Source organism: Lonchura striata, chromosome 5, assembly GCF_046129695.1.
Source record: "Lonchura striata isolate bLonStr1 chromosome 5, bLonStr1.mat, whole genome shotgun sequence".
Taxonomy (NCBI): Eukaryota; Metazoa; Chordata; class Aves; order Passeriformes; family Estrildidae; genus Lonchura; species Lonchura striata.
The window spans coordinates 63749360-63770337 of record NC_134607.1 but is presented as its reverse complement, the minus strand read 5'-3'; the positions used below and the strand labels follow the sequence as shown (position 1 = coordinate 63770337).

Genomic DNA, 20978 nt, shown 5'->3' with positions numbered 1-20978 from the left:
TCTCCAGGGGGAAAATTCTCATTTTGTAATTGTTTGCCCACCTGTGTTAATGTCTTGTTGGGAGCAGTTTTTGTGCTGTTAACATCTATCAGTATAGTTTTAAGTAAATACTGGAAAACAGTACTATTTACTTTGCTGGCATAACCAAATGGTCAATATAAATAACTATGATCCTGTCTATGATAATCTTTGTTATCTGTATATATTATCTTCTCATATTCTGTATTTTTGTACTACTTAATAATATTAAAAGAAAAAATTAGAGTTTTGTTCTTGGACACGGTATTAGTTATTTTTATTATATACATTGTTGCATGCTATCTTACTCTGGGCATTCTGCCCTAAGCAGATGAAATACTTCATCTTCTTAAGCTTCAGTAAATCTTATACATATTCTAATCTCCATTAAGTTATGCAAGCCAACTTCTGTATTCATTTCAGAAAGTGCAATATACCTTGTTCAAAGATTTCTTACGACATGGTTAGAGTATTACAGACATTATAAAAAGCACAATTGCATCAATGTAAGGACAGAAACTAACAATTAAAAGCACATGATTAATATCTTGATTCAGTTGTAGATCATGATTGGTCTATCTGTCCTATAAAGTTGTTCAGCCAATAAGCTGCAGAGGGTATTTTCCATCTACCAACCATTAATCCATTTAAAAAAAATATGGGAAAAATTATTTCCATACATTTTAAAAGTGTGAATTTGCTAGGTAATCCCAAGATGCCACTGTTTCTAGTAGAAGAGAGATATATAGATATAAAGAGCATTGTAATGGAAATGTTGCATCTTCTCCTTTTGAAGATTATGGATGCATTCAAAATATCACTCCTCAATCATTCCTCAATCCTCAACCACTGAGGGTCATCTCAAGCAAAGACTCTTTTAGGAGTATGTCAAGGGGTTTTTGAGTGAATGAGTACTTACAGTGCTTCTGTCATCCTCTGTGGCTGGCCTTATTGTTGTGAGGTTTTTCAGTCACAAAATTGTAATTTTTCTATAGGAGCAGTGTAGCACCTCACCCACATCTTCCAAGACAGTGGGGTTATTTTATCCCTCTTTTTTTTTTTTTTTATTGCCCTCCAGACCATGTTCTGAATACCAAAGTCAAATTCAGAGTAATTTAAGATAAAAAACACCCTTTTTTTTCTAAATTTTTGAGCTTTGTGGTTCATCAGCCAAAATTATAAACTAAGATATTCAGTTTTAATGGTTTGATTTCTTATCTCTGTATTTCAATAATTTAGGCAGTCTAATCTTTATTTATGACAAAAATTGTTGAAATACCACAGAAACCTTGAAACATGCTAGGGAGTCATTCTAATAAGATTTTGGAAAGCTGCATGACCCTCTGACTGGGAATAATTTGACTTGTAAATGTTCCTTTATAGCCCTTTGAACCATCCTAGTGAAATTTTCATCCATCCTTTCTGCACAGAATAGACTCTGGAGCAAATTGTCTTGCAAACTGTTTCACACTCTTTCTCCTGAAGAGGAGCACCCAGGAGTAATAAGTGGATTAACTCTCTTGAGTAAAACAAGGCATGAAACAAACTGACAGAATAAGCACAGCTAACAAATGCTGTGTTCTTCAAAGTAATTAAAATTCTGAAAAAATAATTCACTTTCACTTGGTCTTAAATTAGGCTAAATTTACACTCTTTAAACCATAGGACTCATTATACTATGACCAAGAACAGGCTGAGGGCTTGCTGCATCTCACATCTTAAAAACTAGCATTTTGATTTCTTTTAAATCCACAGGTTGAAATATCAGAAGTCTAAGACTAATCCTTATGAGGATGTTCAGAGAAAAAATGCCCTAATATTGGACTTTCAAGCAGAAAGTTAGAATAGAAAAGGCAGATGAAGAAAGTTATTAACAGATAATTATGATACAGTTACTGAGATTTGTAAATGCTTTTCTATATGCATAAATCTATACTTTGATGTCTCATTTGTCCAGGCTAAAAATAGGGGGTTTTACTGCAGGTGAGAAAATTTCTTACATTATAATGATCAGAGGCAGGGCACCTTTCCTATGAAGACAGGCTGAGAGAGTTGGGACTGTCCAGCCTGGAGAAAAGAAGACTCTGAGGAGATCTTTTTATAGCCTTGAAATAGAAATAGGGGACTTAAAAAAAGGAAAAAACTTTTTACCAGGCCCTACAGTGACAATGGTTTTCAACTGAGAGTAGATTTAGATTGAATATATGAGACACTGGATCAGGTTTCCAAGAGAAGTGATGGATGCCCTAACCCTGGAAGTGTTCAAGGACAGGTTGAACACTGAGAGTTTGAGCAACCTGGCTGAGTGGAAGGTGTCCCTGTTATGGGGTGGGGTTGAAAGCACATCTTTAAAGATCCCTTCCAACCCAAAACATTCTATGACTCTTTGGTATGAAAGAGCTGACAAAGGTTTTTGAAGGGCTCAACACACAAACTTCACATATGCCTGCACAGTTTGAGTGATATTCTGGGAACTGCTGTCAACTCAGGTGTTTGACAATTACAAAATTAAAAACATTTCCATCCTTTAGCAGTGATTTCTTCTGCAGCTTTCATTAGGAGCATCCCACATTTCACACACTTCATCCAGTGTTTTGTTTTTAATACATAGGTAGAAATTATGTACCAGGAACATTCCACTTTCTTTTTAGTTTCTTACATTTGGATTGTTTCAGCTAGTGAAGCAACATCAGAATGTCACATGTATGGTATTGAGTAGGAAGAATCTGAGAACTCTTATTTCCAAGGAAAATTGCAAGTATCATTACATAGCATAAAATAGTTCATTTCTATATTTATGTCAGGAAGTGACCGAATAGACAGAGGAACTATGAATTCACATGCTGGAGTAGTCTTCAGTTTACCTGCAGATTGAAAGCTAGTACATATTTATTTTTCTTAAATTTAATTAAATTGAACTAAACTGAAAATTTTCATCTTCTGTAACATGATTCCTGACTCCTAGCAGTATAAACAACACTATCTAGATAAGATAACCAAGTCAGAAGCAGTCACTTTCACCATGGTGGAGAACAGTTCTATGTTTCTGGACCAAGGCTTAAATCAATTCTTTTTAAGGCCTTTTTAGATTGGTATCTCAAAACCACAGGAAGCATCATCTATTTAGGTTAAATACTATCTTTGAGGTTTGCTGCCTTCCCAATAACTCAAATAATTCTGGATTTTTGTACATTTAATCCTAACATATACCAAAATTTATGAGAACTTAGAAAAAATCTGGAATTCTAAGTATTTTTTTTTTTAATCAACAGTCTTTTACTGACTATGAGATTATTGACTTGATTCTAAAGGATATTGATCCATGGATATAAAGAGAAATACAGACAATCTGAAATGTTACCAACATTTCACCACCAGTCAGATTGCCCTGACTTGAACAGTAGCTGAATTGCATTTTTTAGTTTTGCGTGAATGTCATGTACATAGCAAAAGAAATTGCTGCACATTCTCATTGTCTTTCCTCAAGTGCAATATAAACATGTTAATCTCTTTTTAAAAACCCATTCTTAGTGTCTGTAACACCTACTTTTATAGTCCTATTGCTGTCCTGAATTACAGGTAGAAAGGGTTTTTTTCTGAAATAAAATATTACTGATTAAAATGTGATCCTTTCCCAGGAAAGTATCTAATTGAAAGAAGAATTGCCAAACTTCTCTACTGTCCCTATAAATAAAAAGGCTAAAATTCAACCTGACCTTTTTTAAAATGTCTTTAATATAAACCAGAACCTTGCTTTCTGCCATTACCTTCTAGCAAGGGTCTGCCATCTACTACTCGACAGCACAATTTTAATCAATGCCAACAAAATTTAAAGCAGAAAATACCAGCAAGGATAATTTCTCACATGAGCAGCTGCTACATTACAGAGCAAAAAAAAAAGTACTGAAAGCACTTGCAGATAGCCTGTCATATGCTGATTTTAAGAATTTAAAATATCAGATATACTTTTCTGTCACAAAGGATCCTTAAGGAATGAGTCAGGCCTATGCACTGACAGTATTCCTTATCCTTTCTCATCTTTTAAAAAGAAGTCTATATTTTATACATGTTCCCTTAAGCTAGGAACAGCCTTACTATTAATGCCCAAAACCCACATTTTAAAAACTGAGTCAAGATAAACAACAGCAGCCTTATAAACCTAAGTATTATCAGCTTCCTTTCTGAACTCTGAGAAATATTTTTTATCTATCCCAAATTGGCCCCGCATTCTAATTTCCCACCTGGCTCTCCAGTAATAATTGGAGCAATTAGTTCTGCTTTCTTGAGGTATTTGCTGGTATAATTCAGCTGGTTTTCCTAAAAAGAAGCAGAAAGAATTTAAATAAGAAAATAGTTTACAGCCAGAGATAAAAAATATGGGAAAAGAAGGACAAGTTCTGTGTTCTTGTATCCACATGACAAACAACATTGATTTACAGTGTTACAAATCAGCCTATTCCTGAACTGTCACTGTAAAGACTCATCAAAAGAAAAGTAAAAAAATACAGGGAGACTGTGCTTAACTATTAGCTGGTTTATAGTTTTTGCAGTTCTGAATTCTGTATGAACTTCGACTAAAAGGCTATTAGCCCTTAAATTATGGCCCAAGATAATTCTAAAAAAAATGATTTTTTAAAGTTTTGTTTTAAAAAAATCTGGTTTTCCCATGGAATATGTCTATTTTTTTTTTTTTTTAATTACTAAGAAGACAAATGAAAAAACAAAAAATCTGAAAGGCACAAGTGTTTATTCTGAAAAACAAAATTTCATACCTTTGAAGTGATACTTCAGTAATTGCCTGGAAAGTGAATTTGTTTGCTTAATATTATTAATCACTTTTATTGACCTACCTCTTAAATACATTTCTGTTAACATACAGCTTCTTGGAACTTTCAGAGAGCTTCTTCTGGTGACTTCTTGAAGTTGCAATGAGCTCAGAGTATTTGGACTTGGAATCAGTATGCTAGAAATTCCATCAAAAATCTGATAAACATATATGGTTCAATTTCAGAATTAAAAAAAAAAAATAGCAGAATTACAGAACTTATCTCTTTTAATAAGATGTGTTTATGAAGCAAATCTGATTTAATACTACCTGGCACATTTAGTATAAATAACCAGTTAATAATGAAGACTGTGAACACTGGAAAACAAGCAGAGGGATACCCCCAACAAAATGGAGTGAAGGTAAAGGTGAAGGTGCTGGAGTGTGATTAACTGAACCTGAGCCATGTCTGAAGAAGTGCTACTTCATCTAGAGAGACATTTAAAATAGAAATATAGTCACTTTCCATGATTAATGTTCATTTGGGGTCAATAAAAGTCAGGTTGAGGCATTAATATAATAGAAGGTGAATTGCTAAATCCTAAATGGTTTCCCCTCTGTCATGAAACTGAAACTAGGACTTAACAAGTAAAACTTGTTGGAAAATTCAGGTGATGTCTTCCATTTACAGTATGATTAGGATCTGGAATTTTGTGCATCCTCTAAGGGAAAAATTTAAGTAAAATAGATCTGATCTAAAGTCAATAATACTCAGTACTCAAATACATATAGACTATTCAGTAGTAGCAATGATAAGTAGTAGTTAAGTCTTCAAAAGGTCATTCCAATGATTCAAAGCACAATATTGTTCCTAAAAGGCTTTTTTCAGCTTGCACCAAAAAATTCTTAGTGTTGATAGAGATTTCCAGCTTTGTTACTCTGTTCTACTGATTGATTATCTTTAACAGTGATATGTTTTTTCCTATGTTCTAGTCCAGTTGCTTGCTGAAATTAATACTCAAGGACAGAAATAAGAATCCAAATCCAAGAGTATCCATTCAGAAATATAACATATTTTAACAAGCATTTCCTGTAACTAATTATTCTAAGCTTGCCTAGAAATGATAACACATCCGTTCCTATGGAAGAAGTCTGTATTAGAATTTCACTTCCGCTGTATTTATTTGAAAATTTAAAAAAACCAAAACCAAGATTGCCACAACCTGTTTCTATACTAGACAGTCCTTTGTAGCTCCTTAATGTCTTAATATTCTTATTTTTTAAGAATAATTTATAACTTACTTAGAAATTAAACTATTATGCTGGGGATTCAGAAAAGAGTTTTTTGTTTACCCTCTCATATTCTTGAACATAACCCCTTTTTTTGGACTGATATTCAAACTGTTACTTTGGAATGCTGTTTAAGTGCAGGTGGGATCACAAGGCAAGCTAAAATTAAACTTCAGCTGATCTACATTTTAGCATGTGAGAGTCCTCAAAATTACTGGACTGCAAATTGTGTTCCAAGAGAGAAGGCTTTAAAAATAAGTGCATTAGAATGAATATAAATCTTTCCTATGTTGACAATGCCTGTATATGTCCAAGTCTTGTGGTAGAAAGTTTGCTTTCATATCTATAACTAGAAACTCCTGCTTTGTCCCCACTTTATTTTCAGATTAATATGCTTTCCACAATGTTCATTATTGCATCCTATGATAGTAGTCTTACAGGCTTGCAGCTCTAATGAAATGTTATCCACTGCTGTAGTATGTGAATAATGGCTTTTCTGTTAAGGGAAAGTTTTGATGTGTATATTTCTCATAAAGAATTCCTAACAGTTTGTCTGCAAAGGGATTTGTAATTATTTTAGTCTATTATATGTTGGTCTTGCCTTTTGTGCATTATTTATTCTAATGTTACTAGGCTATGACTGGGAGGGAATCAAATGGACAGACTAGACAAATGTAGTGGCTCAAAGTAATGTACTCTGTCTGTAGAAGTTGATGCAATAAAGGATAAATAAACTTTATTCTTATCTGCAGAGGGATTCAGGGTCTTCAAGCATAGGTGTATTCTGCTTTGAAATACTCTATTTTTCTGCCTCAATCCAGTTGCTGTTCCAGAAAATTCTGGGTATCCCACAAATTTCTAATCAAGTCTGCCATTCCAGATGAGACAGTCCTTTTCCTTGAGTTAGGAGCCAAAAGATTATAATGAAAATTTAAAGCATTTATTTTAGCTTCCTTATATAATCTTTAAGTGGGTCATATCAGATGAGATTAGTGCTCCCAAATTATGTGTGTCAATGCCATCCATTGCAGAAGTCTTTATTTTCTGAAAACACCCTTTGGTATTCTTTCTTTCTGTTATAACTTATTTTTTAATATTTCTTTGATTTTATTTTTTTGTCTGCCATATTGGCTTTGCACTCTGACTGATTGTGATGTGATAACACCAAGACTGAATTTGCATGCCTTAGAAAATGCACAAATCTTCTGGAGATCAGCTGGGTCAGACATCTGATACATATACCTGCCTTCCTGTTTCACACTGCTGTAGTACCTAAAAGTCCACATTCTTTTCAGAAGCCTGCTAGCATTCTGCCTACCATAATTAGTCAGTTTGGGTGATTTATTAGTCCCATGTGTAACTTGCATCAATGCCTGCTGAGTATGCTTTGGATTCTTGCTTTTTCCTCCTGCTGTTTGTCCAATATCTCTAGCATTATTCACCATCCTCCTGATTGCCTTCGCTGTGCCTGGCTGAGTGTTTAGGTTTTTAGAAACACATTCATATTCATGGAACACTCTGTTATATTCTTGAAGGAATTGGATTCCTACTGATCTGAATGCAATTATTTGCCTTTTCTATCAGCTATGCCCTTCTGACTAGTCTGATCATCTGAAAAGTTCCTTTTTCTTGGCAAGTAAAAGAGAGAAAAGGGGATCTTTCCAACCTGTCTCTGGACATTTGTGAGAATAACAAAAAGGACACATTATCTCATTCTTTATCTGTTGGTTTTAAGACTATTTTTGGTTTCATTTATATTTTAAAACAGTATGCAAGTCTCTTGACTTTATAAAGACACATTTTCCCCATAATTTTTATGTTTGAAAAAGTGAAGCCTACAGAATATCTACATTGAGTATCTTCCTTCCTACTTGGTGTATCCCTTTCAAACACATCCACAAAGCAAAGTTATCTAAATTCCTGTAAAATTGTAATGCAGATTGTTATGATTCAGAAACTATCAGTGTAACAATAAGTTTGTAAAGCCCATGATAAATCTATACATGAAAGCTGCCATTTCCAAAGAAAGAAATCTTGACAGTGTTAGAAAAAGAATAAAAGAAAAATAACATGAGATTTTTTTTTTCTCTCCTGTTGGTGAACATTTTGGATACAAAAAGAGCTTTCACAGCAATAGTTAAACAGAATTGAGGAAGCAGATCCTAGGAGATGCTCTTCACCTCTCCTAGCAACCACACCTTATCTAGATGTTTTTTCACAGATTAAAGGAGCTACTACAAAATTATAGAAATAAAATGATATATTGAAGACAATCACCTTACCTTCAGAAAATGGGTATACTTGGAAAAATCCTGCAGCATGAGAAACAGATTTTTACAATTTGTCTTCAATAGTGGAGACATTGGCAAAGTATACTGTTTTCCAACAGCAAACAGAAAGGCAGTATGAGTGAAGCAAAGCCAATTTTTCTAACAACCTTTTTCATTCTCCAAAAAAAATCCATCAACTAATGTGTCATTGTACACTGTTTTTTTTTTTATCCAGACTCTTGAAATTGTCTTGAATCTACCTTCTTATATGCAAGTATAGATCTATCAAAGAGAAAAGGTTAAGAGGCCATAAACATTCCATAAATGTCTCATTAGTTTGGATATTTGCCTTCTTAGATTCTAAGGAAAAAACATTCCGATATCACAGCTACATCCAACTATAATATGACAAATCTGTTCCCTCTTTATTGGCAGCATCTACTGCCCTCAGGTTAGTTGTTCTGAATAAAATTCCAAAATTAAATATTGCTGTTTTCTTGTTGAACAAAGCTGACTAATTTGTTTCAAGTACAATTTTCTGCCACTGGCTAAATATTCTAAACTGAAGACAGCTCAAAAAATGGATATAATAGGAAGGGATGCAAATCCTGAGAGAAAGAACACCCACACAAACTACAAACACATCCTTTTTTCTCTGCCCCTCTCTGGGACAAACTGAATATATGGATACATATTTAAAGCACTGGCCAAAGGTAATAATTATTCCAATTTCTGCTATAATTTTGAGAGAAAGTTCTTTCTTGGGGATACTATGTCTGATATGATCACAGATGAAAGTAAAAAAAAAAAAAAAAAAAAAAAAAGCAATTTTTTGGATGTATTTTTGAATTTATCTACATTATTATTTTTATGTTAATACTACAAATTACACAATAGCACATTTTTTCTTAAAAAGGTCCAAAAATTATCTGATCAGGTTTCGTAAATAAATTACAAGTTTTGATTTAGTTTTAGCTTTTTGGTTAAAACAATCCAAACAAAATTTAGGAAGGGATGAATAAAATTGTCATCTTCCTTAGTTTTCTAATGAATCATGTGAATTGATAACCTGATCTTTATAATGCAGTCCCTTGTAATGACAAAATGTGATTTCCAATACCTTCTCAACTGACTGAAGTGCTTTAAGCCTTGTATAAACAGTTGTTTTATGGTACCAAGTTACCTTTGATGGTTGGCAGATGAACTTCAAGTTTTCTGCTTCATTTTGAAATCAGCATAAGTGGAAAGACAATGTTTCTGTCTGGAAACTTTAGATAACACACATTCCGCATTCTGTCCTTCCATCTGTTCTGATGGCCTTTAAATATCTCCAGTGAAGGACACTCCACACTCTCTCTGGGCAATCTGTTCCATTGCTTGGTCACCCACAAAATAAAGAAGTACTTCCTCATGTTCAGGTGGAACTTGCTGTGCATGAGTTTCTGCCCGTTGCTCCTGTCCTATTGCTCGGCACCACTGGACAGAGCTCAGTCCATCCTCCTGGCACCATCCCTTCAGATACTGATAGACATTGGCTATGTCTTCTTTCAGTCATCTCTTCTCAAAACTGGATAGGCCCAACTGTCACAGCTTTTTCTCATGATAGGAAAAAAATCTTATAGCCCTTTGATGGACCTGCTCCAGGATCTCCATGTCCCTCTTGTAGTGGGGGAACTAGACACAGGACAGCATTTGTGGCCTCACAAGGGCTGAGTAGATGGGCAGGATTACCTCCCTCAGCCTGCTGGCAATGCTCTTCCATTGGCCTTCTTGGCACAAGGGCACACATGCAGAGCCAATTGTCCAGCAGGACTCCCAGGTCCCTCTCTATAGACCTGCCTTCCAGCAGGTATAATCTGTGCTCCTCCCCAGGTGAAGGATCCTGCATTTTCCTGAGTTGAATTCCAGAAGATTCTTCTCTACCCAGCTCTCCAGACTGTTGACCCCAGGCTCCTGAGGTCCATCTGAAGGGCTGCACAGCCCAATGAGGTATTGGCCTCTCCTCCCAGCCCTGTGTCATCAGCAAACTTGCTGGGAAGTATCTACCCCTTCATCTAAGTTATCAGTTGAACAAGATTGGACCCAGTATCAAAACCCTTGTAGGATATCACTTGTTTCAAGTTTTCATCCAGGTCTCTGTGCCACTGATCAAACCCCCTGAGCTCTGCTGCTCAGCCAGTTCTCCATCCATCTCACCATCCACTTGTCCAACCTTCACTTAATGACTTTGTCTATGAGGATATCATGGGAGATAGCACCAAAAGCCTTACTGAAGTCTGGTAAACAACATTCCATTGCTCTCCCCTCACTTATCCAGACAAGATTTAGAATTCAAGTGATGCTTGTGACAGAAGAGACTGCCTTCAACGAGTTAAAGGAAGTTTTACTGTTGCAATTCAGTATTGTCCCATTTGAGTTCTGCAATAAATTTTGAAATAAATTAATATATTTCATTGCATTGCACAGGAAACATTGCTTCCCTTCTGTATGAATTATATAATATTTATACATGGTCATGACACACACAGATGACATACACAGCCAAATAGACGTAGTGGCCTGGATGAATAATGTTTAACAGTTTAGATTGGGGTGTACTTCACTGAAATTTCAGCAGCTTGATATCGGCATGAGAAGAGGGATCACACAATGAGAAACTTTCCAGTATGTGAAAAATACAGGAGTGGTGCTAGAGAATGCAGAAAAATTTGAAGCATTAGATGACTGAGCAACTAAAGTTCTGTAAACTGAAGGTGGGAAATCTGTCCTCTGAGCAAACCTGAACTAACACTCAACAGCTTTTACTCTATCAGTTAGAGTAGGAATGTTTTTGTCCTGCTCTATAGGTGATCTTTAACTCCCCAGGTTATCACAGGGCTGATTTACTTTATTTGTTTACATTAAATAAGCAGAACTGTATTTCAGAAAGTTGCTTACATAAATGTAAGAAATACATTTTGACACAAACTTTTAGGAAATCAGATAACCTGTCTTGTCTCCAGAGAAATATCCAAACTATGTAATTTTTTTGCTTCTCTAGTTGGTTTCTGTACTGACGCTAGTGGCATTTTTTGTGTGTGTGTGTCTTTATTTCCTTTGTTTTTTTGGTTTTGTTTTTTTTTTTTTTTTTGCAGTAAGTTGTGAAAGGGAAGGTCAAATCTAGGAACAATTATAAGCAGAAAATTTATATAATGCTAAATACTAGGATCAAAGCTGGTATCAGCAATTTGAAATTAACTTACATAACTCTAACTTCATAAACTTAAATTTGAGCCCAGATATTTTGACTTGATTTAGACTTCATTCAGCAAGCAAATACTTTGTGCTGAGGCAAGGTAGATTCCTAGGATTTAGTCTACTTCAATGATGTATGTGCTTACTTTTGAACAAATGAACATATATTCATACATGTGTTAGAACCTGATTATCAAAAGATGCTTCTGCCCAAATTAAGGTGCAAATGACACCATACGCCAATATCAGGAGTATGAATTTTATTGAGGAGTGTATGTGTGGTAGGGAGGGCAGAGAGAGAAGAGAGAAGGATTAAGTAGAAATGTAGTCATCACCACATGGATCGCTGTGGCATTCTTCCTGCCCTTCCTCCTCTGGTCTTCTTGCTGGTGGGGGTCCTTAGAGTGTTCTTCTGGAGGAATCACTTTTATGCAATCTAATTCCCAGGCATCCACAGAATGTAGATGCTGTTCCCACAGCTTGGGCTGGTATGTGTATAAGGACTTGCTTCCTTTCTCATGGTTTGCCAAGGTGGGAATTTTTGTCTAGATAGGTTATCCAGATCTGCCTCAGCCTGGCATCTTCCTGGGGTTGCCCTCTGCACTTATTGCAAGGTTCCACATCACAGTGGGGTTTCATCTAGTGTGCTAATTCCAAACTTTCACCTCAGTTTAGGCCTGGAATTAGTGGCTTCGTTCTTGCCACCTCTACATCTTGTGGTGCTTTATTTTATAAGAACTTTCTTCCCTGACAATGTCTTGAGGTATTTCACTGCATTCTTTAAGTCCTGACAAGATGTGTGCATGCATATATACATATTTGTACACATATATAAGTTATTGAATCTCACATAGATATATGCATACATATGGACACGCATATATTATGACTTAATAGTCTTTTTACATACCTCTTTGGAAATTAAAAACAAACCTTTGTTCTGAATGAAATGCTTCATCTGTGTCCTGAATGAAATGCTTCATCTGTGTCTATGGGGTTCTACATTATTTAAAATACTGCTTTTGTTTCATTAGCTTTTATTTTCTGGAGAATAAACATCACTGTTTTTATCTGCAATGGAAAAAAAAAGATAAGACCTGTGTTGTATAGTGGCTCTGATATCCTATTAATATTCAGTTTTACTATTGACTTTTACATGTTTTACTAGTTTAATGGTCTTCTTTATTATAAATATTTGCAATAATTTGATGATTAGTGAGTTCACTGGAAATTTCTTTTGAATCTTAAATAAAGGATAAGGAATATTATGATCTGATCTTTAAGATTTTGCAAGCAGGACCTGCTTAAGTAGTTTGGGGATTTTGCTGAATAAAAAAAAAGTTTTATTTCAGTCTCTTACTCATTCTGTCTCTATGTTAATTACCTAATTAAAAACTTAGAGTTTTGTCTACTCTATATAAAAAACTTAATTCAATATCTTTTTACTGCTTGGATCTCCAAAATAGGTAATTCAATGAGAAATTTCATCATGGGATTTATGAGAGGATCAGCTACTTAAATAAAAAATTTATAATCAGTGGAATGAAATAACCATTCTGAAGGTACAATTGATCTGACCTATTTTAGAGATCTATTTGCATGTAAGACCAACTGCATTCTAGAAGAGCAATCCCTTAGATAAAGACAGATGAATCCTAGCAGCAGGCTTACCCAATGTCCAACAGATGTTAGGTGACAGACAGTCACTGTAAAACATTACTCATAATGCATCAGGAAGTAACTTTTAAGCATATTTAACTTTTTTTGACAAAAATGCTAATTTGATTTAGTCTGAAGTTCTAAAATGACTGCTGTGCTCAACATGGAGTGCAATTGCCACTTGGAGTGTTAAGTTCCATAATTATCTTGAACTACCAAGAAGCACAAGATGGTGTAAAGTTGTTTTTTTATTATTATTGTTTGTTAGAAAAGGCTCTAATTAGGGCATGAAAAATAGGATAGGGGAGAAATTTTGAGCTCACAGTTTACTCAGATACAACATAACCATTTTGAAATCATAGACATATAATTGTTATAGATGAGCAGGATGAACACTGAAGCAGGTCAAAAATCTACCAATTTTGTGCATTTGTAGATACTAAGTACTAACTCTATTTCAATTGCATTTATATAATTTATTATTTTCAGTTCTCGGAATTCACTGTTTCTAACCAGTCTGATGGGGCTGGGGTTTTTTTGTTGCTGTTGTTGTGCATGTTTGTTTGTTTATTTTATTGATTGTTTGGGGGGTGGTTTGTTTGTTTTGGTTGGTTGACTGGTTGGTTGGTTTTTAACACGGCAAAATAAATTTTGCCAGGATTAGTGATCAATTTAGCAATGAAATAAGCTTCTCTTTTGTTTCCTCTTGAGGAAAACCCCACACTAGTTCTCTCTTTTTTCCACCTTTCAAATCTCAATGGAAAATGTAAAAAACAACAAAAAAAAACCTAGAACTATAAGATGATAGAGAGCATGTAGAAATCTTCCACAGATTCATTTATTGACATGAAACTTATTATAAAGAAGTAGGAACATTCCTGATTTATGTATCTTGAGTTCTGTAGATCTACAGTTACTGATTTTCTCCTAAGTTTTTTTTTTTTTTTTTTTTTTTTTTTGTCTCTCAGAGGAGCTGGTTGTATTTGCTGAAAGTGTTTCACGCACAAAAGACATTAGCAGACAGCAGTTTCTCTTGTTGGTCTGTGACAAGCCTGGCAAGAAGCTCTGGGTGCCTAAAGAGATCAGATGTGCTCTTCTCTGAATGCTTTTCCTCTGTGGAGATAGTGGGTCTGTCCCTGCTCACTTCACTGTAGTTCACCAAGAATCATAGCAGACAGAGTTAAAACCTGTTATAATCTCGAGGGAAAAATCACAACAGAAAACACAAGTAGATCATATTAAAACACAACACAAAGAATCAGTAACTTCCTCCTTTTTTAAACAGTGTCCCTAATATTTATCATCACTGACAGCTCAATCTATCTCATATTTGAACTACATATATATACATCATATAATTTTAGAATTAGGCCTTGGGAGAGGCATGGAAATATCAACAGTTCAGTAAAGCTCACTCTTAAATATTTCAGTGATTTTTCTTCAGGGCTCAAAACCCACCGGTATTTAGACCTTTAACTCGCTGTTGGTTAATGGAAGGAAGAAAAGGATCCTTCACCAGCTGGGACAGTGGAAATAAACAAACTCTGGGAACTTCTAGAGGAACAAAGATGAAATTGGAGAATAAGAGACAAAGGTGATGTGGGAACTTGTCAGAGGGCATATAATAATTTTAATGTTCACACCATGGGCCTGTTTGGAAGCACAGACTTTGAATGATTGGGGAGCGGGCAACTTGTGAGGAAATCTGGCATATGTGTGTCAAAACTAGAGTGAGGAAAAGCATAAATTTCATTCTTTAGATGTTTCTAGTAAAGAGTAGCAAGGGACTGAATTATCCTTGAGCTGTGAGGTGTTCTCAGGCTGTTACATTCCTTCTTTTGATTTTTGCCTAGCAATTGGGCCAAAGGGACAAGCCAACATGCTCACTTCTTAGAACTGCCTAGCTGTCTTTAGATAAACTCTGTATTCAGTTTGTTCAGCACACTTCATGAACACTCGTTCCCAGCATTATAAAACTTTGGGATTCACAACCAATCTTCAACTTAAATAGAGCATGCCCAGCTATACATTATCAGACAGAAAGATGTATCCAATGCATCTGAGCTCTCCAGCTCCCTCCAGCAAAAAAGGAGCGATGAAGAACTCAGCTATGTAGTATGCTATGGCACTACTGACTTCTATCTCCTGCAGCAAAACTCTGGAATGGACTGGACTTGCTTTCATGCAGAAGTGCTAACTTGTTGATAGCATCACAGCTATATTTAAAGCTCTTTTCCTAAGGCAGCTTTTCTTTGTTGTTTACAGTAAAATAGACGTGCTATAAAAAGGGATTTTTGTTTTCAAACAGTTGGGAAATAATGCAAGGACCACAAAACAGATTCAATATTATTTAGACTTCTTTAAAATGAGCAAAACTGAAAAAATGTAATTGGTGCCCAAAGCAATTTTAAAACTACTGAAAGTCCTAGCATTGGAGGCAATGTTTTTTTCCCACAAAGCAATAGATTTTTTTTTTCATGGTCTCATAGCAAAATGTGCAGTGTCCACTCTGTTCTGCTCCAAACAGAGATTAAAACACTCTTCAAATCAGATTTTTTCCCAAGGAGGTCATTTGTACAATGAAAACAACAATTTTTCTTGAAACAATATTAATTTAGAAAATATCTTTGTGAACATTATTACTTGCATACTGGACTGTAAAATTAACTGTGCAGGGAGCAGGTCATAGGAAAGGATTCTTCCCTTCCACAGGGTGCTTGTTAGTATGAAGAAGAAGCCAGACTCTTCTCAGAGCTCAGCAGTCAGAAATAGGAAATAGATAACATTCACAAGCTGAAATAAAGGAAATTCTAACTGAATAAAAGGAAAATAAAAAGCAAGGTAAACCAACCAACTCAACAAAATCACACAAAATAAAGTTTTGGTTCAAAACTTTACAAAAACACTCTGTTCAGCTTCACCTAATGTGGAAATTAACCGTGTGAGTGTGAGGTTGGACTGGAGTGCTGCAGCAGTCCTTTGCTCTGTGAATCATTCTATCTGTTTTCAATTACTTCATAAAGCACATTTTAAACCAGCATTATATCTGTAAAATGCCATTTTTCGTTTCCCTGAACCTCATCTTACCCTTCATGGTGATATAAGGTGTGTGCTGATTCAGGTTAGGTGACTAACCCAAAATCAATACACTGGGGTGGACAAGGGAGGGGTGAGGTTCCAGTGAGTAGGATCATTTCTGCCAATGAGCTCATTATGCAGCTGTACAAACATTATGGCTACAGGAGATAAAGTCAGGGACACTGTGTGGGAAGCAATAAGCAGGAATTTGGGGAGAGCTCTTTCAGCACCAATGCCTGTTTATGACTTTTTAAAACTTGGTGGTTAGTTACAGGTAGCAATCTTTTCAGCTAGACTGGTACTGGGGATGGTATAATTTTATTTAAGGGAACATCTCATCAAAAAGAGTTTAAAGCAGCAATCTGCTTCAACTGTTTATTAAAAAACTCCATAGTATTTTTCATAACCACTGAGCTGGTTGAATTCCTCCTGAGTAATTAGGTTCTATTACTTCATGTTTCCTGCTGCAACTGCCTACAATTAATGTATTCTTTTCTTTCCCTAATGACAACAAGACCTGGAATATCTGATCACAGGCTTTGTAAATAAGGGGATATTAAAAAAACCAGAATTGTTAAATAACAGGAAAAAAAAATCCAAGCCAGGTTGTTTATTTTGCACATTCTTTTTCCAAGTGGAAGGATGATGGTTTTATGGTAAATCACTGAGGAAAACTCAGCAAATTTTTTTCTCAGTGCTAGTTGCACCACTTTTGTCTTTTGACAGCAGAGGAGTTAATTCTGCCTTTACCAGTGCCTGTTTTCAAAGCATAACAAACAGCTTTCAAAATCAGAAAGCACAGTGCTCAGTGGGGTAGCAGACTTGCCTTATGTTTCTTGAAGCATTCTTGTTAAAAAATACTCTTTTGCTGGATCTTATTTGTCACATGGAAAACTGAAGTAAATTCAGCATGAAGCTTGAAAGCTTGTTCCTGTTGCATCTATATGCTTCTCTGAGATAGTTTAGAAAAGTAATGAAGAATACCAATGTACCAATTACTCTCTTTAACCGTAGTTGCCTCACCTTTCTGATTAAGACTACTTATAATTACTTATATTTTTGTAAAAATAATGATTGTAAACATATAATACAGACCACTATCCTTTCTAAATTTTAGGTGTTTACTAACTACCACTATCATTATCATTATTAAGAGATAAACCCAAAAATTTCACAAAGAAGAAGTAGTGCAAGCTGCTGAAAGTATTTATCACAAAAGGTCTGAGATAGAAATTTTGATTTTTTAATGGAAATTGTGACTATTAGCTTTCAGCATGATGGACATCTCAGGCTAAGCTCTATTTAATGTAGAGGGTTGTTTATGTTGTGCTACTGAATTGTATTGTATGGATTTTATTTAAAAATTGGAAGTGGAGTGCTTTGCACAGGATAATTAGATGTCTTGTGAGCCATTTCAGTAGCAAGTTTGCAGTCTCCACATCTGTATGATGGTCCTTGGTCAGAATCATAGACTTAAAGGTCTGCATTCTTTCCTGCAGCCAAACTATGTTGGGAAGGAGGAACGAAAATGTGCAGAGAAGTTAAATTGGTGCTCACCTGAATTACAATGCATACATATGCTCAAATTTCAGATATAAATATGGTAAAATGTATAGATTTGACTGGTGAATAAAGCTTCTTTCTCTTTGGAAGAGCTACCAACAGACAGACCTTGTGACTTCAAGACTGAGAGGAACATGACTATAACAGCACTCAGAGTCTTGTGGTTCAGCAATGGATCCACAAAATTTTGCTTCTGAAACCTCATGCAAGGGGTGTTATGAAACTTCATAAACAGGCACCTCGTGAAAGGGGACTTGTGGTATGTGTGGTACTTGTGAAGAGGATAAAATTTGGCATCAACAAGGCAACAAATAAAATAACTTCAAAGATAAAACATGGTCTTCAGCTTCTTTGGCTATGAAATCCTGTATTTCACAATGATAATCACAACAGAAAAATAATTAGCATTACCACCAATCAACAAGTGCATTTGAATCCTTTTGTTTTCTCAGTCCTCAATCATTTAATATTTTGCGTGTCCTTTAATCAGTTAAAATTACTTCTGAGATTTTATACAGCTTTTAATATTTTTTTCCGACTTCGAATTAAGAGACAAATTCTGTGAGAAAATATACATCATAGACTGTTTTTCCTGACAGATGCAGAAGCAATTTGTTGGGTTTGCTCAAAATTTGTGAGGTTGCTCACAAATAACACTGAAATTGCGACCTGACACTGGTTCTTCTAGGTGATGAAGTAGGAGAAGCTTGATCTGGTACTTTGCAGCGTTCTCTCCAGTGGTGCTGGGTGTCTCAGTTGGTGTGGTATCTAACCATGGGCAGGCAGCAGCTTGGCAAGTCATTCTTCATGAACATTGCCCTAAGCAACAGTGTATTTTCTTGGGTTTGAGCCAATTCCAAGCAGATACTCAGTAGTCATATTGTGTCTCTTTAGGGTATCTAAAAAGGCAATGCTGTAAAGTTTTAAATATTTTTTACTTTAACAGGATTGTTTTTGTAGTGACTCTTTGGAGGAAGTTATTTCTCTTCAGTTCATGCAAACCTGAACTGGAGGTTTAATAAATCTGTATATCAGATTTTTATTCAATCTTCTCTCTTACAGTATGAAATTCTTTCTGAATAACTTAAAAATTCAGGAAAAGATGTTCTGGTTTCCTATATCTATCTTTGTTTTTAGTTTAACCCCCCCCCACCCCCCACCCCACACACTACCCCTTATTTTCTGTTCTAAATTCATTGAGATTGTAAAGAAAGTCTATGAAATTTCTTCAGGTATTGGCATCATATTCATGGATGATGATTGCAAATGCAATGCTGCACTTTATTAAAAATTAATAATGAGTATACAATAGTAATAGCTTTTGTTTTTTTCCATGTCCCAGGTATTTTACATTTAAAAACTCACCAGAGAAGTTTTTAATAACATGCAAGGAATATATGCTGCACTTTCTATTTTTGAGGTCCTGCAAAACTCTATTTTCAATTCCCATATGCACAGCTTTAATTTTTAAATGTGAATTATAAGCATTTTCAAATGAGCAATATTAAATCTCAGAGATTCTTGACAAAATCATGAGGGTTGGCCTCAGTGCATAAAGTCTGTGAAGCATTAACTCTCAAAACAAGAGACTAAACTTTTCAGTTGCCAGAAAGTAGATTTACAGGAGATGTCAGAGCATTAGCTCACTATGAGATACTTCTTTGTATTCATTATTGGAAAGATTCAGCTAATTATAAAAGTTCCATTACATGCATACTGCCCAGAGCAGAAAAGGATTTTTAATTAGTTTCAAAATAGTTGGATTTCTTTTTATCTACAGATAGATGGTATATGCTTCAGTGATTTCAGAGAATGTAGAGAGAGTTTCTAAGCCAGACAGAGATAAGCATCAGCATATGTGTGTTTTCTTATTCACCTTTTCTGATGAACATCATTTCGGGGAAACTTTTCATCAGAAAAGTTTTCCAGTTGCAGGTGGAACTGATATAAAATCCAGGTGGAAGCCAAGAAATCATAGTCTCTAACCCTCTTATTTGGAACACCCTCAGATTCCAAGGCAAGATTACCTCATTTCTGTGTGGCACCAGGGAAAGGTACCAGTATCTGAGAGGACTCAGTCTCTGACTTTTTTCTCTAAAAAGTCCTGAAAAGATATTTTAGGTGATCATACAAAAAAATTTGAGTTTTGCACTATAAATAATTTCCCCTTGCATCTCTGCTACCAAGCTATCATATTCTCCCATGACTGAATAATAGGCCCTTTTATTTTACTAAAGTCCATGATTCCCAGCTCACCTCTCTTTGTGAGAGGACTTCTACTATCTCTCTCATTTCCCATGGAAGTTCAGAAACTCAGAAACATTTTGGTATTTTCACCCCTACAGAAGATTGTGACCTCTTCTGTAGCATCATTATGCCACCTGGAATATGGACTTAAAATGTTGACCTTTGCCATTGTTTTTCATTTCCGTTAACTGGTTTCTTACCAATTCACAAACATTCTAAATAGAAACACAATTTCCCTTTGTCTTTTTCTTTCCATCATCTCAGTCTTCATTATAAATCTCTGAGTGGATTTGCATAAGTGCTTTACTGTCCCTGTACTTTTCATTCTGCTCTAGGTTTTTATGTAATATTTTTATTCAAATATATCTCTGTGGAGTTTAGCCATACAAATCAGTTTAACAGCGCAATGAAATACCAACTTTAGGATGTCTGTTATAGCAGCTTGAGGGAACCAGCATTGTATGAAATAAAGAATAATGGCATAGCTGAGTGCTGAATGAGAGAGAAAATGTAAAGTGTGCATTCCACTAAAAAGCAGGTACATTAGTCTGTAAAGATTTCTGGTGAAAGGTTAAAAACTTAAAAAAAAAAAAAAAAAAACACAAACAAACCAAAACAAAACAAAAAACCCAAAACAAAAAAAAACTCTACCATTGACTAGAAGACTCCAGGCAGGAGCCAAAGGTAAATTGATATTTCTCCAGATTGGCAAGTTTAGGAACCATATCCACAATTCTGTAAGATGCCTTCAGACATCAGTCCTCCACAGACTATAGAACTCTTAAATTCTGCATAATACTATGGAATACTCTGCAGAACATTTCTGTTCATCTCTCCTGAGCAAAATTTGGATT

At 35.3% G+C, this 20978-nt stretch overlaps 1 protein-coding gene and 1 long non-coding RNA gene across 10 annotated transcripts in view; one reads left to right on the top strand and one right to left on the bottom strand.

Moving 5' to 3' along the window:
* Positions 1-20978, top strand: part of PCLO (piccolo presynaptic cytomatrix protein) — a 318646-nt gene that overhangs the window by 276780 nt on the left and 20888 nt on the right. The gene's annotated exons all lie outside the window — the stretch shown is intronic.
* Positions 1-20978, bottom strand: part of LOC110475443 (uncharacterized) — a 41474-nt gene that overhangs the window by 19731 nt on the left and 765 nt on the right. For 2 of the 4 annotated variants that reach the window (XR_013340039.1, XR_013340041.1), the window contains exons 2-3: positions 9527-12648; positions 4260-8385 (exon numbers count right to left, since the gene is read on the bottom strand). This is a non-coding gene — a long non-coding RNA (uncharacterized LOC110475443). The remainder of the gene's footprint in view (positions 1-4259; positions 8386-9526; positions 12649-20978) is intronic. The other 2 variants (XR_013340040.1, XR_013340042.1) reach the window with 2 other exon arrangements.